General features: G+C 35.8%; 2 pseudogenes; one reads left to right on the top strand and one right to left on the bottom strand.

Annotated features, from left to right (window-relative positions):
- LOC111140629 overlaps positions 1-14,881 on the bottom strand; it is a 121,260-nt pseudogene extending 106,379 nt beyond the window's left edge.
- A 129-nt stretch (positions 14,882-15,010) lies between these two features.
- On the top strand, positions 15,011-15,383 carry LOC111145906 (annotated as a pseudogene).
- The last annotated feature ends 4,199 nt before the right edge of the window (positions 15,384-19,582 follow it).

The raw sequence follows: 19,582 nt of genomic DNA on the forward strand, positions 1-19,582 counted from the left end.
CACATTTCTGCAAAGAAGACATCCAGATGGCCAACAGACATATGAAAAAGTGCTCCACATCACTCGGTGTCAGGGAAATACAAATCAAAACCACAATGAGATACCACCTCACAGCAGTCAGAATGGCTAAAATTAACAAGTCAGGAAATGACAGATGCTGGCAAGGATGTGGAGAAAGGGGAACCCTCCTACACTGTTGGTGGGAATGCAAGCTGGTGCAACCACTCTGGAAAACAGCATGGAGGTTCCTCAAAGTGTTGAAAATAGAGCTACCTTATGACCCAACAATTGCACTACTGGGTATTTACCTAAAGATACAAACGTAGTGATCTGATGGGGCACACGAACCCAAATGTTTATAGCAGCAATGTCCACAATAGCCAAACTATGGAAAGAACCTGGATGTCCATCAACAGATGAATGGATAAAGAAGAGGTGGTATAGGGGCACCTGGGTGGCTCAGTGGGTTAAAGCCTCTACCTTCGGCTCAGGTCATGATCCCAGGGTTCTGGGATCGAGCCCCACATCGGGCTCTCTGCTCTGCAGGGAGCCTGCTTCCTCCTCTCTCTTTTTCTCTGCCTGCCTCTCTGCCTGCTTGTGATCTCTGTCTGTCAAATAAATAAATAAAATCTTAAAAAAAAAAAAAAAGAAGAGGTGGTATAGATATACAATGGAATACTATGCAGCCATAGAAAGAAATGAAATCTTGCCATTTGCAATTCTGTGGATGAAACTAGAGGTTATTATGTTTAGCAAAATAAGTCAATCAGAGAAAGACAATTATCATATGATCTCCCTGATATGAGGAAGTGGAGATGTAATGTGGGGTGTTTAGGGGATAGGAAAATAATAAGTGAAACAAGATGGGATCAGGAGGGAGACAGACCATAAGAGACACTTAATCTCACAAAACAAACTGAGGGTGGCTGGGGGGAGGTGGTAAGGAGAGGGTGGTGGGGTTATGGACATTGGGGAAGTATGTGCTATGGTGAGTGCTGTGAAGTGTGTAAACCTGGGGATTCACAGACCTGTACCCCTGGGGCTAATAATACATTATATGTTAATTAAAAATTAAAAAAAAATGAAAATAGAATAACAGAAAAAGAAAAAAATGTGTCTTAAGATAGTCATCTTAGGTAACGTAATGGATAGTAAAGACAACAGTTCAAAGTCTTAATTATGCACTTTTTCTTCATTGTTAATGTACTATATTTCAGTCCTGTATTTTAGGTTTTTCATCTAGAGTCTCTACTACATTAACCTTTAAATTGTCTAGCCTAATTGCCAAAAACGACAACAAACAACAACAAAAGATAACTTTGCTAAGTTAAGGAGTTTAATATAGATCTTTTTTTAGTGAGGGATGCATATCTTGATTAAATGTCAACATAATAATAATATTAGTCAGGGTTGAGTAACTATAAGAACAAATGCCTTCCTAAATTTCTGGGGCTAACGTAATAAAATTTCAGTTCTCATTTGTGTGAAGTCCAGTACATTTGGTCCCCATTAGGTAGTCCTTGTGGTCAGCTCCTTTCAATGCTCTGACTCATGCTCTGACTCTCATATTGTGTCTGCCATTTTCTAGGGTCTGGGAGAGGAGAGAGACAAAGTATGCTGAATATTGCTTTTTGGTCAGTTTTTCTTTTCTTTCTGATTTATTTATTTATTTGAGAGAGACAGAGAGCAAAAGAAAAAACACACAAGCAGGGTGAGGAGCAGAGGGAGAAGCAGACTCCTCACTGAGCAGGGAGTCTGAGGCAAGGCTCAATCCTGGGACTAAAGGATCATGACCTGATCCAAAGGCAGATGTTTAACAATTGAGTCACTCAGGTGCCCCAGGAAACAAATGTTTTTAAATATCTCTAGCCACAACAGAAGAAATAAACACTGATAAATACAATCAACCTCTACCACAGTTAAAAAGTCTTTCTCTTTTATTATCATTGTATAAATATGAATTATTTTATGTTAAGATCTATGGTTGATGTAAAAAACTTTGAGTAATAGAGATAAGCTATTATCTCTATTACTCAGTGAAGACTTAATGGAAAATAATGTGGCAACAGTAATAGTTAATTTAGATTTAACATTTAAATCCAGCAGTGCTGATGCTGTACACTAAATCACTGTTTAAGGTCTGTTAAAAAAAAAAAAAAAACGAGTGAAGACCACATTCAAGTATAGACATTTTGGTCACTAGGAGAAGTTATATAATCTGTATTTATATATAATTTATTATAATCTGGCATAAATAGTCAGGTCCAACATAGGTAAAGGGCTTTTTGTTTTGTTTTGTTTTGTTTTGTTTTTAAGATTATTTATTACTTTCCAGAGAGAGAGATAGAGACCACAAGTAAGATGGGCAGAGAGAGAGAGAATCTCAAGTATACTCTGGCCAAGTGTGAAGCTTAATGCAGGGCTTGATCTCACAACCCTGAGATCATGATCTGAGCAGAAATCTAGAGTCAAATACTTAACTAACTGTGCCACCCAGGTGCCCCTAGATAAAGGTATCATAATGATGAAGTTTTAGGATATAAGTGAGGGTCGGTGGGGTGAGGTCCAGAGCTGATAACCAAGAAAGAATTCTCGAGACATTTTTGGTGCAAAATGGTGGACCCATGGGCAGAGAGAGCTGCTGTCCCAGGGCTGTGAGGAGTGGTACATTGTATACTTGCAAGTAGGGAGGGGGTCAGGGATGGCATAAGTTTCTAATGAATTTTGGAAGCAAGGTTTCCAGGACCTTGAGAGGCTAGCTATTGTTGGGAAAAAGGTTATTCATTATCAGTAATAAAACCTTTGTTATGAGACCATTCAGATGTATATCAGTGGGCCATATGCTTGGGAATGACTATCAACGCATATTTTGAAGAGTTTAGAGATAAAGGAAGTTTCCAAAGGAATGGTAGTAGACTTGCAGGGTCCTGGATGGGGGTAAGGATCAGTCAGGCTAGGATTGCCCTTTGCCCTTAGCAAAGTCTTAAGGTAGAGGTAATTGAGTCCCTAGAGGAGTGTCACTCTGCCTGTTTCAAGGGCTTCTCAGTGGATAAAGAAATTTAATAACTTTTCTTCTGCCTCTGTTTCTCACATCAATAGTACATTATAGTACAGTACAGTATAGTAAAAGAACAGCAAATTTAAATATTTAAAAAAACTGGGGCATCACGTTACCAGATTTCAAGCTTTACTACAAAGCTGTGATCACCAAGACAGCATGGTACTGGCATTAAAAACAGACACATAGACCAGTGGAACAGAGTAGAGAGCCCAGATATGGACCCTCAACTCTATGGTCAAATAATCTTCGACAAAACAGGAAAAAATATACAGTGGAAAAAAGACAGTTTCTTCAATAAATGGTGCCTGGAAAACTGGACAGCTATATGTAGAAGAATGAAACTCGACCATTCTCTTACACCATACACAAAGATAAACTCAAAATGGATAAAAGACCTCAACGTGAGACAGGAATCCATCAGAATCCTAGAGGAGAACATAGGCAGTATCCTCTTCGGTATCAGCCACAGCAACTTCTTTCAAGATATGTCTCCAAAGGCAAAGGAAACAAAAGCGAAAATGAACTTTTGGGACTTCATCAAAATCAAAACCTTCTGCACAGCAAAGGTAACAGTCAACAAAACAAAGAGGCAACCCATGGAATGGGACAAGATATTTGCAAATAACAGTACAGACAAAAGGTTGATATCCAGGATCTATAAAGAACTCCTCAAACTCAACACACACAAAACAGACAATCATATAAAAAAAATGGGCAGAAGATATGAACAGACACTTCTCCAATGAAGACATACAAATGGCTATCAGACACATGAAAAAATGTTCATCATCACTAGCCATCAGGGAGATTCAAATTAAAACCACATTGAGATACCACCTTACACCAGTTAGAATGGCCAAAATTAGCAAGACGGGAAACAACATGTGTTGGAGAGGATGTGGAGAAAGGGGAACACTCTTACACTGTTGGTGGGAATGCAAGTTGGTGCAGCCACTTTGGAGAAGAGTGTGGAGATTCCTTAAGAAATTAAAAATAGAGCTTCCCTATGACCCTGCAATTGCACTACTGGGTATTTACCCCAAAGATACAGATGTAGTGAAAAGAAGGGCCATCTGTACCCCAATGTTTATAGCAGCAATGGCCACGGTCGCCAAACTGTGGAAAGAACCAAGATGACCTTCAACGGATTAATGGATAAGGAAGATGTGGTTCATATACACTATGGAGTATTATGCCTCCATCAGAAAGGATGAATACCCAACTTTTGTAGCAACATGGATGGGACTGGAAGAGATTATGCTGAGTGAAATAAGTCAAGCAGAGAGAATCAATTATCATATGGTTTCACTTATTTGTGGAGCATAACAAATAGCATGGAGGATAAGGGGAGATGGAGAGGAGAAGGGAGTTGAGGGAAATTGGAAGGGGAGGTGAACCATGAGAGACTATGGACTCTGAAAAACAATCTGAGGGTTTTGAAGGGGCAGGGGGTGGGAGGTTGGGGGAACCAGGTGGTGGGTATTGGAGAGGGCACAGATTGCATGGAGCACTGGGTGTGGTGCAAAAACAATGAATAGTGTTACGCTGAAAAGAAATAAAAAAATTAAAAAAAATTCTTAAAGACAAAATTGATTCACATAACTACCCAAATTTGTCTTATTCTACTTGATTTTGATCAATTTAAAATGATGTTTAACCGTCTAATAGAGGGGCAGTTGGATAAGCATATGGCTTTGGCTCAGGTCACAATCCCAGGGTCCTGGGATTGAATCCCTGCTCAGCAGGGAGCAGGCTTCTTCCTCTCCCCTGCTTGTGCTCTCATTCTCTCTCTCAAATAAATAATAATAAAAACAGTCTAACAGAATATTAAAATGCTATGCATTTCTTTCAAAAATACTTTAGAGTAATGCAAAATCAAAAGAAATAGCCTTTATATTAACTTTCCCCCAAGACAAATTTCTCTCTGATCACTGCTCGTTATTTAACGATACTTTCAATATTAGTAATCTGTTGGTCCAAATGTTTCACATTGAGCTGTTATTTACATGTGCTGTCTTTTCACTTGCCCACCAAACCTGTCAAAATGCAAATTGCACTCTCTGACCTGAAGTACAGCAGGGGCACAGCCTGGCTCTTTTTTGTACAAAACCACCAACAGATTTGTTAACAGCTGCTCCTGGGGTCTGTGCACGTAATGGAAACTTCAGAACCTTGCAGGACCTACAGTTTCTATGTCTGCAGAACAGGAATCATTTAACAGTATGTGACACTTTTGGCAATGTATAATTAAAGGGCTTGTTTTAGCAAAATTACACACTGTGAAACACACAATAAGGGCGGGGGGGGTAAATGCATAAGTGTATGATTTAGATTGTGGCAGAGAATGAGCACAGCTGGAAATTTGACGATTTTGTTTCGAGGTCAGATTTAGAAAAATAATTCACTATATATTTCAATATTGTTCAGGTAACGAATGGATCAATAAAATGATTAAAAATATCTTTCCTCCTTATTCTGCTAATTAAGACTGGGGAAGATTATAAAGCAGTTCCACAGTATGACAGTCTATAGTTTATCATTTAATTTGGATGCCACCATTGCCTTTTCAAAGTATTGATATTTGATTTATAGGGGAATAAAGTAAAGAGAATTTCAGTGAGTCTGACTTGTGTTATCCTGAACACATATGTTTCAATTTTGATTCAAGAGATGTAATAGATCTTTAAAACAGGTTATCTTTGGATCGATGGGGTTAGCATATTGGGTCATATTTCTTTTAGAATCTGCTTGTTAACTGCCTTCATCATTTGCTACTAAAGGCAAAGGCAATCCTGTAGTTTAGAAACTCTATTTAAAAAGTGTATTAGGAACTAGAAAGAAGAAATGTGGTATGTTCCATTCCTGTGAGTTGTAAATCCCATTACAAGTTAATAACTTAACATGATTAACTATATTTTGGTTACTGCTACCACCGAGAAACATTGACCCTCTTTGAATGTCTATCACCACTGACTATATCTGAAATGCATATAAATGAAATTATACCATATGTACATTTTGGTCTACATTTTATGCTTAACATTATGCTAGTGAGATTTATCAATGTTGTTATACATAATGCTAGTTCATTCATTTTCATTGACATAAAGCTCTCCATTAATACGAATGTGTCAGTGTATATCTAGCTAATAGTGATAGACATTTTATGTATTAAAAGTAATGTTGATATAAAGATTGTTTTTTCATGTATTTTTTAAAAAGATTTTATTTATTCATTTGAGACAGAAAGATACAGAAAGAGAGAGAGAGAGCATGAGAGGGGGAGTGTGAAGCAGAGTCCCTGATGAGCCTGGAACACAAGGGACGATGATGTAGGGCTCTATCCGAGGACCCAGAGATCATGACCTGAGCCAAAAGCAGACTCTGAGCCATCTGAGCCATCCAGGCGCCCCTGTATTTTGATGAGCATATGTATTCATTTTGTTAGGCATATACTTATATATAAAATTGCTGTTTTACAGCAAATTATATATGTAGGCTTAGTTTCAGCAAATATTGTCAAACAATTTTCCAAAGGGAGTATGCAAAGTAACACTATATGTTACATCAATATATAAAAATTCCATATCCTTGATCCAATGCTTAGAAATGGAAATATCTTAGTATATTTTAGACATTCTAGCAAATGTAGAGTAGTAATTCTTTGTTGTTTTGACTTTCATTTTCCTAATGATGAATAAGGTGGTGCATATTTTCACATTTGTGGATCACTGGATGGCCTTTATTTGAAACACCTGACCAACTCGTTAGCCTTTGCTTATTGGATTGTCTATCTTGATATTGTTGATGTGAAATACTTTTTGTATTCTCAATATTTGTCATTCATACATACACATACATGACACACATGTTTACATGCAATCTTCTCCTGTGGCTTGCCTTTTCAAACTCCTGCTAGTATGTTTTGAGAAACAGAATTTATTACTTTAATAAAGTCCAATTTGTCAGTTTTCCTTTTCCTTAGGTTAATTTTTTTCATGTCATAATCAGCTGGCTATAGTAGGTGTGCATCTGTACTTTATATTCTGTTCCACTGATCAGCTTATACATGTGCCAATAACCCACTGCTCACTCACACTACAACTTTATGAAAGTTAAATATCTGGTGTTACAAGTCCTCCAGTACTCCAGTTGTCTTGGTTATTATTGATCATTTGCATTTTCATGTATATTTTATCATTAATGTGTTAATTTTCATAAAACAATCTACTGGGAATTTGCTTTGAATTACGTTAGATCTATAGACCAATGTGCTAAAAACTGATTTCTTTATAATGTTCTTTATAAATCCATGATATAGCATAATCTTAATTAGTCTTTAATTTCTTCCAAACATGTTTTATAGAGTTTTTTCTATTTTTAAAGATCTTGCATAACTTTAGTTTTATTTATGTGATGTCTTCACACCCACCTTTTTATTAGTAATATTTTAATTTTAGTTTAATTTAATTATTATTTAAAATTTTATTTTCAGTTTCTTGCTAATATTTCTGATTTCTTCAGTTTTTGTTCTCTTTTTGATCATTCTTATAAAATATTAATTTTATTAGTCTTTACAAAGACTCAACTTTATAGTTCTGGATTTCTCAATCTTATATTTGTTTTCTACTTTGATTTTTTACTCCTCCTTTTTAATAGTTCCTAACTTCTACATTCATTATCTTGGATTTTTTCCTTTTGCTTCTGATTTCTTAAACCAGATACTTTAATAAATCAATTATTTTTTTAGCTTTTAAAAAATATTCAATTAGTTCTTTTTTTCTTTCAAATTGAGATAGTGATCTGTATTTCTTATACTTAGGAATGGAAAAAAAACTGTTTTGTTTTTTTTTTAATGAAGATGAGACCTTAAATATTAGATCTTCAATCACAACCTATTTGTCTTTTATATAAGAGGTTCTAAAAAGATTCTGAAAGGCCAAAATAATAATATGACAGTTGAAAGCCCAGTAATAGAGAATATCAGAGTAGTTAAATCTACCTAGTGCTACACAATATTCAGATTATATGAAAAAGATTTGCATAATTATAAAATTCATTATCTCAATAAGATTTACAGAACCCTGAAAAGAAAAAAAATATGGTTTTAAAAATACTACTTACTTATAATTTTTCCATATGTATAATTGTTTATTGATAATTTCATTTATGCCTTATGTGGATATATTTAAAACACAGTCCTAACTTTCCAATGACTGATTTTGGTTAAAATAAATTAGAATTATTGGAATCATGTTAGACTTAAGTCTTAAGATTAATAATAAATTTCAATTATTGAAAGTGCATCAAATAAATAACAGTTGAAGAACTGTTAATCCACTATACAAATTCTGTACCCTGTACTTTCATATGAAATTTTACTTCATTCCTATAAGTATCATAAGAGATGGATACTTTATCATTCTCCTTTAAGAAAGTTGGTTTTCTGATCTACTTAGAGATTCTCACAAGATCATAGAGCAAATAGATGGAGGCATTGGGAATTTAACACAGTTTTAGATGTCCTGGGATTATAGGATCTAACAACTCAAGTAAGTTTTTTTTTTTTAAGAACAAGAATACTCTTTATTCTTCTTAGAAAACAATCACATAGTTTCCTATAATTTTCACCTTGTACTTTTTAGAATTCTTATCAGTTTATAGACAATAGTAATATGTTTCCAAATATAGAATCTGAAGTTGTTTTCAGATCATAGAGGGGTCTTAGCCTAAGAGGCTGCAAATTATTAGATCACACCCTCTGAGAAAAATTTTATGCTAGTTTTTCTGAGTTTAGCTGTGAGCTAAGAACTGAATCTGAATCTTGATGTCCAAGATTTTGTTTCCATGTTAAAGACTTGGCACTTAGCCAGTCTTGGCAGAATGGAGTATGGACTCCATTGGGGCTGTTTTTCTCTTTGTTTAAATTACGGGGTTTGTTATTACTGTAAGGGCCTACTTAGCCAGAGCAAGCCATTTTGTTGTTTATGCAGTAAACTTAGATTGACCCTGCCCCCCACCAGAGGAACTTACTTAGAAACAAGTCTGGGAAACCAGTAAAATATGACTGACCAGCCCCTAATAACAGAGCCCATATACCAGGACGTGTCAGGTCAGGGGGAAGTAACAGAGCCCAGAATACAAGGATGAGTCAAGCCAGGTGGAGACATCCAATCAGAAAAGCACCTCCCTAACCACCCAAGAATGTGGGCCCTACCTTTTGGGTGCCTTTTGGGTGCCAATTCTGACCAGAGTGATAGGCTAGTTCAAATAGCTACTATAGGGTAAATTGTAATTCAATTGGCCACCTGTGTGTGGCCAGGCTCAACCACATGGCCTTTACTCTATAAAAGTTAGTCTGTGAGGCTGGGAGGGGTTGCCCCTTTGCAAGAGATGGCCCTGGCTGGTCAGTTTGATTCTCGATGCTTGGCGAGAAATAAAGCTTTGCTTGACCTTCGCTTTGTATCAGTCTCGCTCCTTTGACCATGGACCCAACAATTACTATTTTTTTCCTTCAGGTAAACATGCAGGCTTAAACCTCACCTCTTTGAGGAATAGAATCTATCTGACAGCAGTGGAACACCCCTTTATTATCCTTGTCATTCTCTGTGTTTTCTTCTTCCAGTTGGCTGCCCAGGAACCAAATGCAATTCTTTCTCCACTATTAAAATCTACCCATACTTTTTGTTACCAAGAGTATTACTTTCAATCTAATTGATACTTAACAAGGGCTTTCAATTTAATCAATATTACAAATCATTGGTATTGATTTTTAGATAGATTGTTAATTCATATTATCTCCTGCCAATAAACTAATGAAAACATTTGAACTACATTGTTTGCTGTGTTATAATGTCTATTACAAAGAGTGATTTTGTGTGTGATATCCCAGGACTGGACAGTTAATAGGAAATGGGATGCCTTAATATATCATTTTCACCTGAATAAATATAAAAGGATTTAATTAACTGTACTGACTGACATTTAAAAAAATTGTAAGGGATATTAGAGCTTTCAGATACATTTTCCCATAAGAAATTGATTTCCTCGTTATTCTCATTTCCACCATATATCCTCTCTTTTTATTGGTACAGCTTTTTCTATCTCACAATTCACTTTCTTTTTTCTTTTCCTTTTTCTCTTTCTTTCTTTTTTTCTTTCTTTCTTTTTTTAACAGAGGTTTGGGAGTACAATGGGATTGGAGGAAGATATAAATTCTTTTGAGTTATAATCAAATCATTTGTCACAATTTCCTTCAGGATTTCTGTTGGTTGATTTCCCTAGAGAAACAGACTGAAAATTAGTTTGCAACTAGGAGGTTTAACAGGGGTTCTGAGGGAGAAAATGGCCATGTAAGGCAGGGGACCAGGACTAGCTAGAAGCAACAGGGCTTCAACTACTCATTCAGAGAGCTCCAGAGCTGCAGTGCCTCTCAGAGTTGTTTTTGACACCAAGGGGAAAAGTACTTTAGAAATCCCTTTATGAACAGTCCTAGGATGCTGACTGCCCTAGAGAGGGCATGTCTTTGTGGATGAAGTGTCTTCCTTTGTATGCAAGGAAATTCTGGTGAGAGACTGGGCTGCGGGCTGTCAGATGACCCCTGGGTTCTGAAGGAGGACCTGAGCAACACACTTCAGTAACAGACAATCTTGAAAGAGCCTGTTTGGAATCATTATACAGACATATGTCTTTTGTATATTTTATGTTCTGAATAGGGTTTTCCATTTTTTTAAAACTCACAGTTCTCTCAGTTTTCTCTAAGTTTTCATATTCATTATTTATCTCAAAATACATGAAAAGGATTCTCTTGTTTCTCCCTTCCTTCTTTCCTTCCTTCCTTCCTCTCTTCCTTTCTCTCTTTCTTTCCTTTCTCTCTCCCTCCCCACCCCCCCCTTTCTCTCCTCTCCTCTTCCCTTTCCTTTCCTTTCCAGTATTTATTTGTCTCTGCTGTGCCAAACCATAAGCCAACCACTTTCCCCACCCGCCTGGGAAGGTATAGGAAGAGGAACATACAGAGCAGATGAAACACTGGAGAAAGAACCGTGGGAGGCCAAGAAGGCTCCTTCTTAGGAAGAAGAGGATGAGAAAGGCCACTAATAAGTAAAAGAGCCCCATGGCCTCCCAGAGGGCAAAGCCCAGAATGGCGTAGGAGAAGACCTGTTGCTTCAGAAACAGGTTGCTGGTATAACCAGCGATGAGGGTCCCAAATTCCCAGTTCCAGCCCCAGAGCCAACCAACACTACCATGGCAGCCCCAAACTCAGTGAACTTGGCCATTGTGTGGATGAGCCTTGAATTAGCGCTGGTTAAGAAGCTGCAGCTAGGGATAAACGAGATCAGGGGACTTGGGGCTGCCAAGCTGTTAGGCTCTCTTCTGTCAGTGTCTCCGTGTTTTTAGCGTCACTGCAGACAGGATCGGCTCAACTGAGGGGTGCTCATGCCCAAAAAAGGGGAAGAGATGAACTGTAAAGAGGTGTACATTTTTAGGGGATGAGGGGCTGTGGCAAGAGAGCTGCTCCCAGTACAGAGAAAACAGAAAGGGGCAACTTCTCTTGTTTCTAATAATGTTATATAGTTTTAATCAAAAAGGAGGCTGTATGAATGTGAAGGAAAACAGAGCACTCTACCAAATGCGAGATCAAATATATTCAAAATTAGCAAAAGAATAATTGCAATTTTAAAACAATAAATTTTCACATATAACTCAAAATAACAAAATCATATAAATAAATAAACCAAAAGTTTAAGTGATGTTTCTCCCAAGTGTTTCCTGGTCTTTTGACTCATATCTAGATAAAAAAGGAATGTTGATATGTTTTTATCTACAAGAATTATATTCACTAACATTATCTAAAGCAGGCATTTTCTTTTTAATTGTTAAACAACTGAATTTTTACTAAGCATTTAGGTAAAATCTGCTTTACACAAAATATCTTTTAAAAATGTTCATCTTCTCTCATATAGAACAAGTTTGGATCTATGATTTTAAGTTCTAGGATGTGCTAAGAAATAATTTAAAATGAATACAGAGCAATGACTTTCAGAAAATATTCAGAAACAGTTCTCAGCAATTGCTAACATTTATGGAATACTATATCCAGGAACTGTGCTGTCTACTTCATGTATCTTATCTTATCTTATTTAATTCTCTGCAGGACAAAAAGGTAACTCTTAGTGCTGTTTTCCAAAGGAGAAACTTGAGACCCAGAAAGTTTAATGGAGTTGCCCAAGGCTACAAAGATAGTAAGTAGAGAAATCAAGAAATAGACCTATCTTTATTTGGGTCCCAAACACAGACTCTTTCTACTATTATCAAACAATGGAGTTCAAAGAAATGAGTAGTTACTCTGTTGGAATTTGAGCACTAGGCAATATAAATAAGATAAACAGACAAAGTTCTTGAAACATAGTTCTCAGACCCCATTTCTACCCATTTTTGGAATGAACAAAAAAAAAATATAGATCTAGTGATGATTTTTCTAAAGTATATTATGTAGATTGGTATATTAACTATTATGCATTCCTACAAAAAGATGACAATAGTGTGGTTCCTTTCCAAAGCCTTTCAAATAAGAATAAGAGATAATGGTTAATATGTATTAATAAATTAATATAATTTTTAAACTTTAGGATTCTGATGTAATAATGTGCATTATGAACACCCTCAAAATTGGTATGATTCATAACTCCAAATGTTTTTGGCCAAATAATGTCTTTTTGTCTCAATCAGTCATCTCTTAGGACTCATTTCTTTAAGATCCATTTTTGATGATTCTGTGATTTAATGTCAAATATAAATATCCACTCTAAGTACATTAAAACTATAGCAGTAAGAAGAACAATATAAAACAAAAACTGTACAATAGAATCAGGAAGTTTGTCTGGATTTAATTTAGAAAAAAACAATATATAGTCAATCCAGTCTTTTTTTTTTTTTTTTAAGATTTATTTATTTGAGAGAGAGACAGAACATGAGCAGGGGGAGGGGCAGAGGGAGAGGATCCTCAAGCAGCTCCCCTGCTGAATGCAGAGCTCAATGCCGGGCTTGATTCCACCACCCCTGAGATCAAGACATGAGCTGAAACTGATCTGAAGCCAAGAATTGTTGACACAACCTCCTGAGCCACTCAGTGTCCCTAGTCTATCCAGTCTTAACTGGATTTGAACAGATCCAAACATCCTAAAGTCTTTTTCATCACAAGCCACCCCAAAACTTGAATACATATTCTTCACTAAAACAATCTACAGATTTTGTCAAGCTGGGGTTTGGGAGGCATTAGGACAGGGACGATGGAGATATGAAGTGCAGAGGAAAGGAAGGACCAAAACATAAATCCAGCAACATAAAAGTGGGCAGAATTTTATGAGATAGGGAAGCAAGCAAATAGACAGTGTAAAGATGAAGGAAGGGGAGGGAAAAAAGAAAAGAACCCAGGTTCAGTGTAGGCTATTTGAGGTCAGGACCCAGGCACAGAACACTTGAAACAACAGGAAACCATTCAATGACTTCCTGAGTGGAGGATTTCCTCATTTCTTTCGGTCCAGAATCACCTCTTCTGAACTGCCTACCCAAATGGAGAAGATTAACTACACATGGCTGACGAGTGAGGTGGAGGAATAAAAGCGAATGCTTACAACAATTCTCTTTGTACTTTGAAAGTTATGTTATGGTACAGGGGGAAAAGACACCTAAAATGAAGGACCAAGTGGAAGAAGGAACACACATTACAAAACAATATAGTAACTATTGCTTCATGCACAAAGTCACATTCCTTTATCCTTTTCTGTTAATTCCTGAAAACCATTTCCCAGTTATTTCACATTTTCCCATTTCTGAAAGAACCACTGTCAAATTTACATGAAGGATAATTTCGTTAGAAGCTTGTACTGGATCTTCTCAATGACATATAATCATAAACTGGGAAAGTTAATACACTGTTTATTTCCCCATTATTCTAATGCCTTTACTTAAGATCAGTGCAATATGATCACTGGATATGAACAGAAATTAAAGAAAATATAATTTATTAAATATTCCTGTGGAACAAATCTACTCCAGCTAATTCTACATCTGTTTGCCAATTTTTAGCCTACTGTTTTGTTATTGAGTGGTTTTTTTGAGCATTTGTAAAGGAAAAAATATATATATTTTATCTTTATATTGAAATAGATCCAACATAGGCAATTGGTAAATTACAATACTTCTTCAAATTATAGTCAATAATACAATATAATGTGAGACAATTTAAAGCTAATATAATATTGAAATCCCTAAAAGTAATACTTTATCATTTTTAGGATCTTACTAAAATTTCTCTTAGATTTCCAGGCTTCTTTGTATTAAGTTGGCATTTACAGAAAATTTTACAGATAATATGTGACACTAATTATTTCAATTGCTTAAATGTACTATTTAAATGAACATAAAATTTAGAGGTTTAAAAATGTGAACAGGCCATAATATCTTTTCTAAACTAGATTCTTATTATTTAATTCCAATTTGTCAACTTCCAGACATTTTAGGTTTATTTTTTAGTCAGTTGAGGACTTGAGAGTCAGACATATTTTTATCTTAGTTGAAAATGTTTATTAACATTATATCATAAATCTCTACAACAGTTAGAATTCTCCTTAAGTGCTTTGATCCCCATATTATATCTATCTATCTAACTATATATAAAATGTTGAAATACTTCCAATTTTATTTGAATGAAAAATCAGAGGTAAAATTTGAATTATAAAGAACGATCTTTTTCCTCTAACCCCCACACTTCAATTCTTCTTGTATTTTTGTGGTTCTTAAGTGACAACCCTCAGCCATCTTTATCAAATATCTGATTTCATTAAATTTCAGCTCACTGCTTTGTTCTCTTTTAAATCTATTACACAGGAATTATTTACTTTTATAAGAATTGAATTTGACATTCCTTTCCAACCAGGGCTGGGCAGAATGGCTCCTGTGAAGAAGGGTGGCGAGAAGAAGGGCTATTCTGCCATCAATGAGGTAGTGACCAGAGAATACACCGTTGACATTCACAAGCGCATCCACCGAGTGCGTTTCAAGAAGTGTGCTCCTTGGGCACTCAAAGAGATGAGGAAATTTGCCATGAAGGAGATGGGAACTCAGATGCGAGCATTGACACCAGGCTCAACAAAGCTGTCCAGGCCAAAGGAATAAGGAATGTTCCATACCCTATCTGTGTGCTTTGTCCAGAAAACACAATGAGGATGAAGATTCACCAAACCAGCTCTACACACTGGTCACTTATGTACCTGTCACCACTTTCAAAAATCTATACACAGTTAATGTGGATGAGAACTAATCGCTGATGGTCAAGTAAAGGTATACAACAACAACAAAAAAAAATAATAAGAATTGAATTTGAAATAACATACATGGCTTTCATTTTTCATTATAACAGGACACAATATGTTTATATTTGTGTATGTATAATGTCATCCAAATAAAAGTCTGTATTTTCTTTTTTGCTGAAATTAACTAGATGATTTTAAAATTTATATAGAAATGCACAGAACCACGAATAGACAAGGCAATCTTGAAAAAGAGAAACAGAACAAAACCTATCATATAATTAAAACAATATGGTATTAGTTCTACTGTAGATAAAATGACCAAAAGAACAAAATAATGAGTCTAGGAAAAGACCTACATAAATTATCATATGACTTATGATAAAGTGTCTCTACAGTGTGATAGGGCAAAGACAACCTTTTTACTAAAATGTGCTTGAGCATTTGTACAAGCATACAGGAAACAAAACATATCTTGACTCTTACTTCACACTGTACACAAAATTTAATTTCTGAGAGTTCCTTGATCTAAATGGCAATTACCTGATAAAATAATAGACCTTACAGAAGACAATAGAGAAAACAAATGATGTTAATTTGGAATAGACTAAGATGAAGAGAGCTAATCATCCAGGGAAGAGTTGACAATTAAATTCTGCTAAAAATTTAAAATTTCCATAAAAACAATTTTAAGAAAATGAAAAATCCTTTCAGAGAATTGGAGAAGACATTTGCATCAAGTATTCAAAAGGAAAAACAAAACTCATATCCAAAATGTACAAAAAACTACTACAATTCATTATAAAACACACACACACACACACACACACATGCACATGCACATGCACACGCACACACACAATCTACAATGTTGAAACCTAGGAAGGTCTACATGTGGTAGAAATGTCAGCACAGAACTATGCTACAAAAAGGGAAGTGGTGGGGCGCCTGGGTGGCTCAGTGGGTTAAAGGCTCTGCCTTCAACTCAGGTCATGATCCCAGGGTCCTGGGATTGAGCCCCACATCGGGCTCTCTGGGCAGCGGGGAGCCTGCTTCCCCTTCTCTCTCTCTCTGCCTGCCTCTCTGCCTACTTGTGATCTCTGTCTATCAAATAAATAAATAAAATCTTAAAAAAAAAAAGGGAAGTGGCTGCACAGAGATAAAAATAGTATGTAAAAACACAGAGCATCTCCTCAGAGCTGATTTATTGTTAGATAATGTTCACAGCAACATGACAAAAATTATAATCAATGGCATGCTTGCTAGTGAAAAATTCCAGGTGTGGCTTTTGTGCTATCCACATGAAACTGTTCTTGGATACTTACTGACATTTGGTTCCAAGGAAGACAAGAGAAGCAGCATGGACTAGAGACACTCTAGCATCCTCCAAATTCTGATTCTCCTCTTCTTAATACATGTATTTCTGCACCAAAACAACTGTATTTCACAAAGATCTTGGGAATTGCATAGTGTGAGATGTGACACAGCTGAAGGGAAAATGGGGGAAAGATTTGAACAAACTCATCAGAGAAAAGAATAAATTAAACAGAAAAGATACTTGACCTTAGTTGTCAGAGAAATTCAAATTAAGAACATGATGCAATACTACTGCTGCAAACATTAAAAATGTTAAATTTTTAAAAATCTGGTAATACTAAGTGTTGGCAAGGATGGGAAGGAATTCTCGTGTGTTGCTGATGGGCCCCAAGTGTGATAAAAATCAGTACCAAAAAAAAATCACATAACCGTATCTAAGAAAGTGGAATACATACATTCTCTCTATGCCAACAATTGTACTTCTAGGTATGTACCCAACAGGACATGTATTTCTATTTGCCAAAAGATAGATTTCAACATGGCCACTTTAGCATTCTTTGGATCCATCAACACTGGAAATATTTAAATGCTATAACATTTTAATTACAACTATAAATGACATTGCTACTTAACAATAACTATGTAACTAAACTATTTAAATTATATAACTATTCAACTATAATTATTTAAATGAACACTACATGAATGAAAAGTAAATGTGGGCAGAATCACTCACAAAAGACAATCATATAATTTCATTTCTGTAGAATAGAAAATATGTGAAACTAAAGTATGCTTTTAGAAGTCAAGACAGTGGCCACACTGTGTGGTACTAATGTGGTACTGTGTGGTGGCTAATGACTAGAAGAGGCAGAAGGGGGTACTCTGGGCTTTTAGTGATGTTGTGTTTCTTAATTAGGGTGTTAGTTATACAGGTGTATTCTGTTTATGAAAATTAGCCAAACTCTACAGTTAGGATAAGCACACTTCTGTGTGTATACTCAAACCTCCAAAAAGACTAAAACCAAAGACATCAGCTATTACATACTTCTTAAAATGTTCTCTGTAAGTTTCATCTCAGAAAGAGTACAATCCATGCCAATTTTCTTTTATTTTGCAAAATATAGGCAATTTAGAATTAATTATGAGGTCTTAGAGTTTAGCTTGGCCTTTTATTTATCTTTCATTAATTTAGTAAAAATCAAATTACATATATCTTCTCTAAATCATATAGCAAGGAGCCAGACTTCTAATGATTTTTTAAGTTAAAACTGCTGCATCAGTATCATTTCAAAATTTGCTAACATCTTTGCACTAATTAAAAAAAAAACAATTTCAAGTCAAATTAAGCTATCAAGGTAGACTTGGAAAGGAAAAGAAATGCTTGTAAGCTTCTACTTCCTCCTTTTTAAGTTGAGGTTCTTGGCCCTCCTCTCTACCTTTTTGAGATGAGGGAAGTGAAGTAGGAGTGACTTGTTCAAATTTAATTTGTTAGAAAATGATACAAGTAAAACCTGAACTCAGTTTCATTTTATACCATGTCGAAAGAGGCCATCTTCTCAATCATGGTTACATGCCTTTTTTTTTAAGGATTTATTTATTTGAGAGAGAGAGAGATAGCATGCAGCGGAAGTGCAGAGGGAGAGAGAGAAACTTTATTTTTTTAAAGATTTTATTTATTTATTTGAGAGAGAGAGCGAGCGCAAGTGGGGTGAAGGGCAGAAGAAGATGCAGGCTCCCTACTAAGTGGGGGCTGATGCGGGACTCAGTCCCAGGACTCAAGGATCATGACCTGAGCTGTAGGCAGACACTTAACTGACTGAGCTATGCCCCAAGAGAGAGAAACTTTAGCAGACTCCACACTTAGTGTGGAGCTGACATAGGGTTTGATCCCAGGACTCCAGAGATCATAACCTGAGCCCAAACCAAGAGCTGGGTGCTTAACCAACCATTTTACCCAGGCATCCCATAGTTACATGCTTTTATCATAATACCTGGATATCTTTCCCTTTAACTATATAGTTCATCCAAATAAAGAACAATTAATATTAAATTATATTGTATATTACCTTCCTCAAACTCAGTTTCTTTGTTATTTTAGCAACACAGAAACAAATTTAAGTATCTGGGTTACTCAAGGCCATACGAATATTGGAGTATGCATTTATTCAGTAAAGAAGTGAACATGGCACACAATTTCTAGAACCAAGAAGAGATCAGAAATAACTGAAGAGCAGATTTGACTATAGGTTCATTGACAAGTAGAAAATAGAGTAAAAATATAAATGCAAGTTATTGGAATAATTCTTTTTTTAAAAAAGAATTTATTTATTCACTTGACAGAGAGAACACAAGCAGGGGAGAAGCAAGGTCCCCACTGAGCAGGGACTCTGATGCAGGGCCCAATCCTAGGATCCTGGGATCCTGGGATCCTGGGATCTGGGATCATGACCTGAGTCAAAGGAAGACACTTAACTGACAGAGCCACCCAGGTGCCCCATTATTGGGATAATTCTTCCAAAGATTGGATGATATACCCTGTGCTTATGCACATTAAATGCTTATCTGGTGCAATAGTTTAGATATATAAGGCTACACAAAACAAAACAAAACAAAAGTTTCCTAAATTAAATAGAAGAAATTATGTGTAAGATTGTGCACCTAGACTTATATTTACCAAGATATTACCTGAAATTTTAATCAATCTAATTTTGTTTAGTAGTTGAACTCCATGTATTTGTTGAAGAGACTATACCTAGTGATGAGAGCAAGAACATCAGTGACACTGGGATATTTGCTTATGATAGATTTTATGTGGTAGATGTAAGTTTTATGGAGTACTTTCTTTTCAAAATACTTTTAAGGTTTTCTTTGCTGTTATGCACAATTAGTT

This window comes from Enhydra lutris, unplaced genomic scaffold (assembly GCF_002288905.1).
Source record: "Enhydra lutris kenyoni isolate GAN:26980312 unplaced genomic scaffold, ASM228890v2 scaffoldscaffold1, whole genome shotgun sequence".
In the NCBI taxonomy this organism is placed as follows: Eukaryota; Metazoa; Chordata; class Mammalia; order Carnivora; family Mustelidae; genus Enhydra; species Enhydra lutris.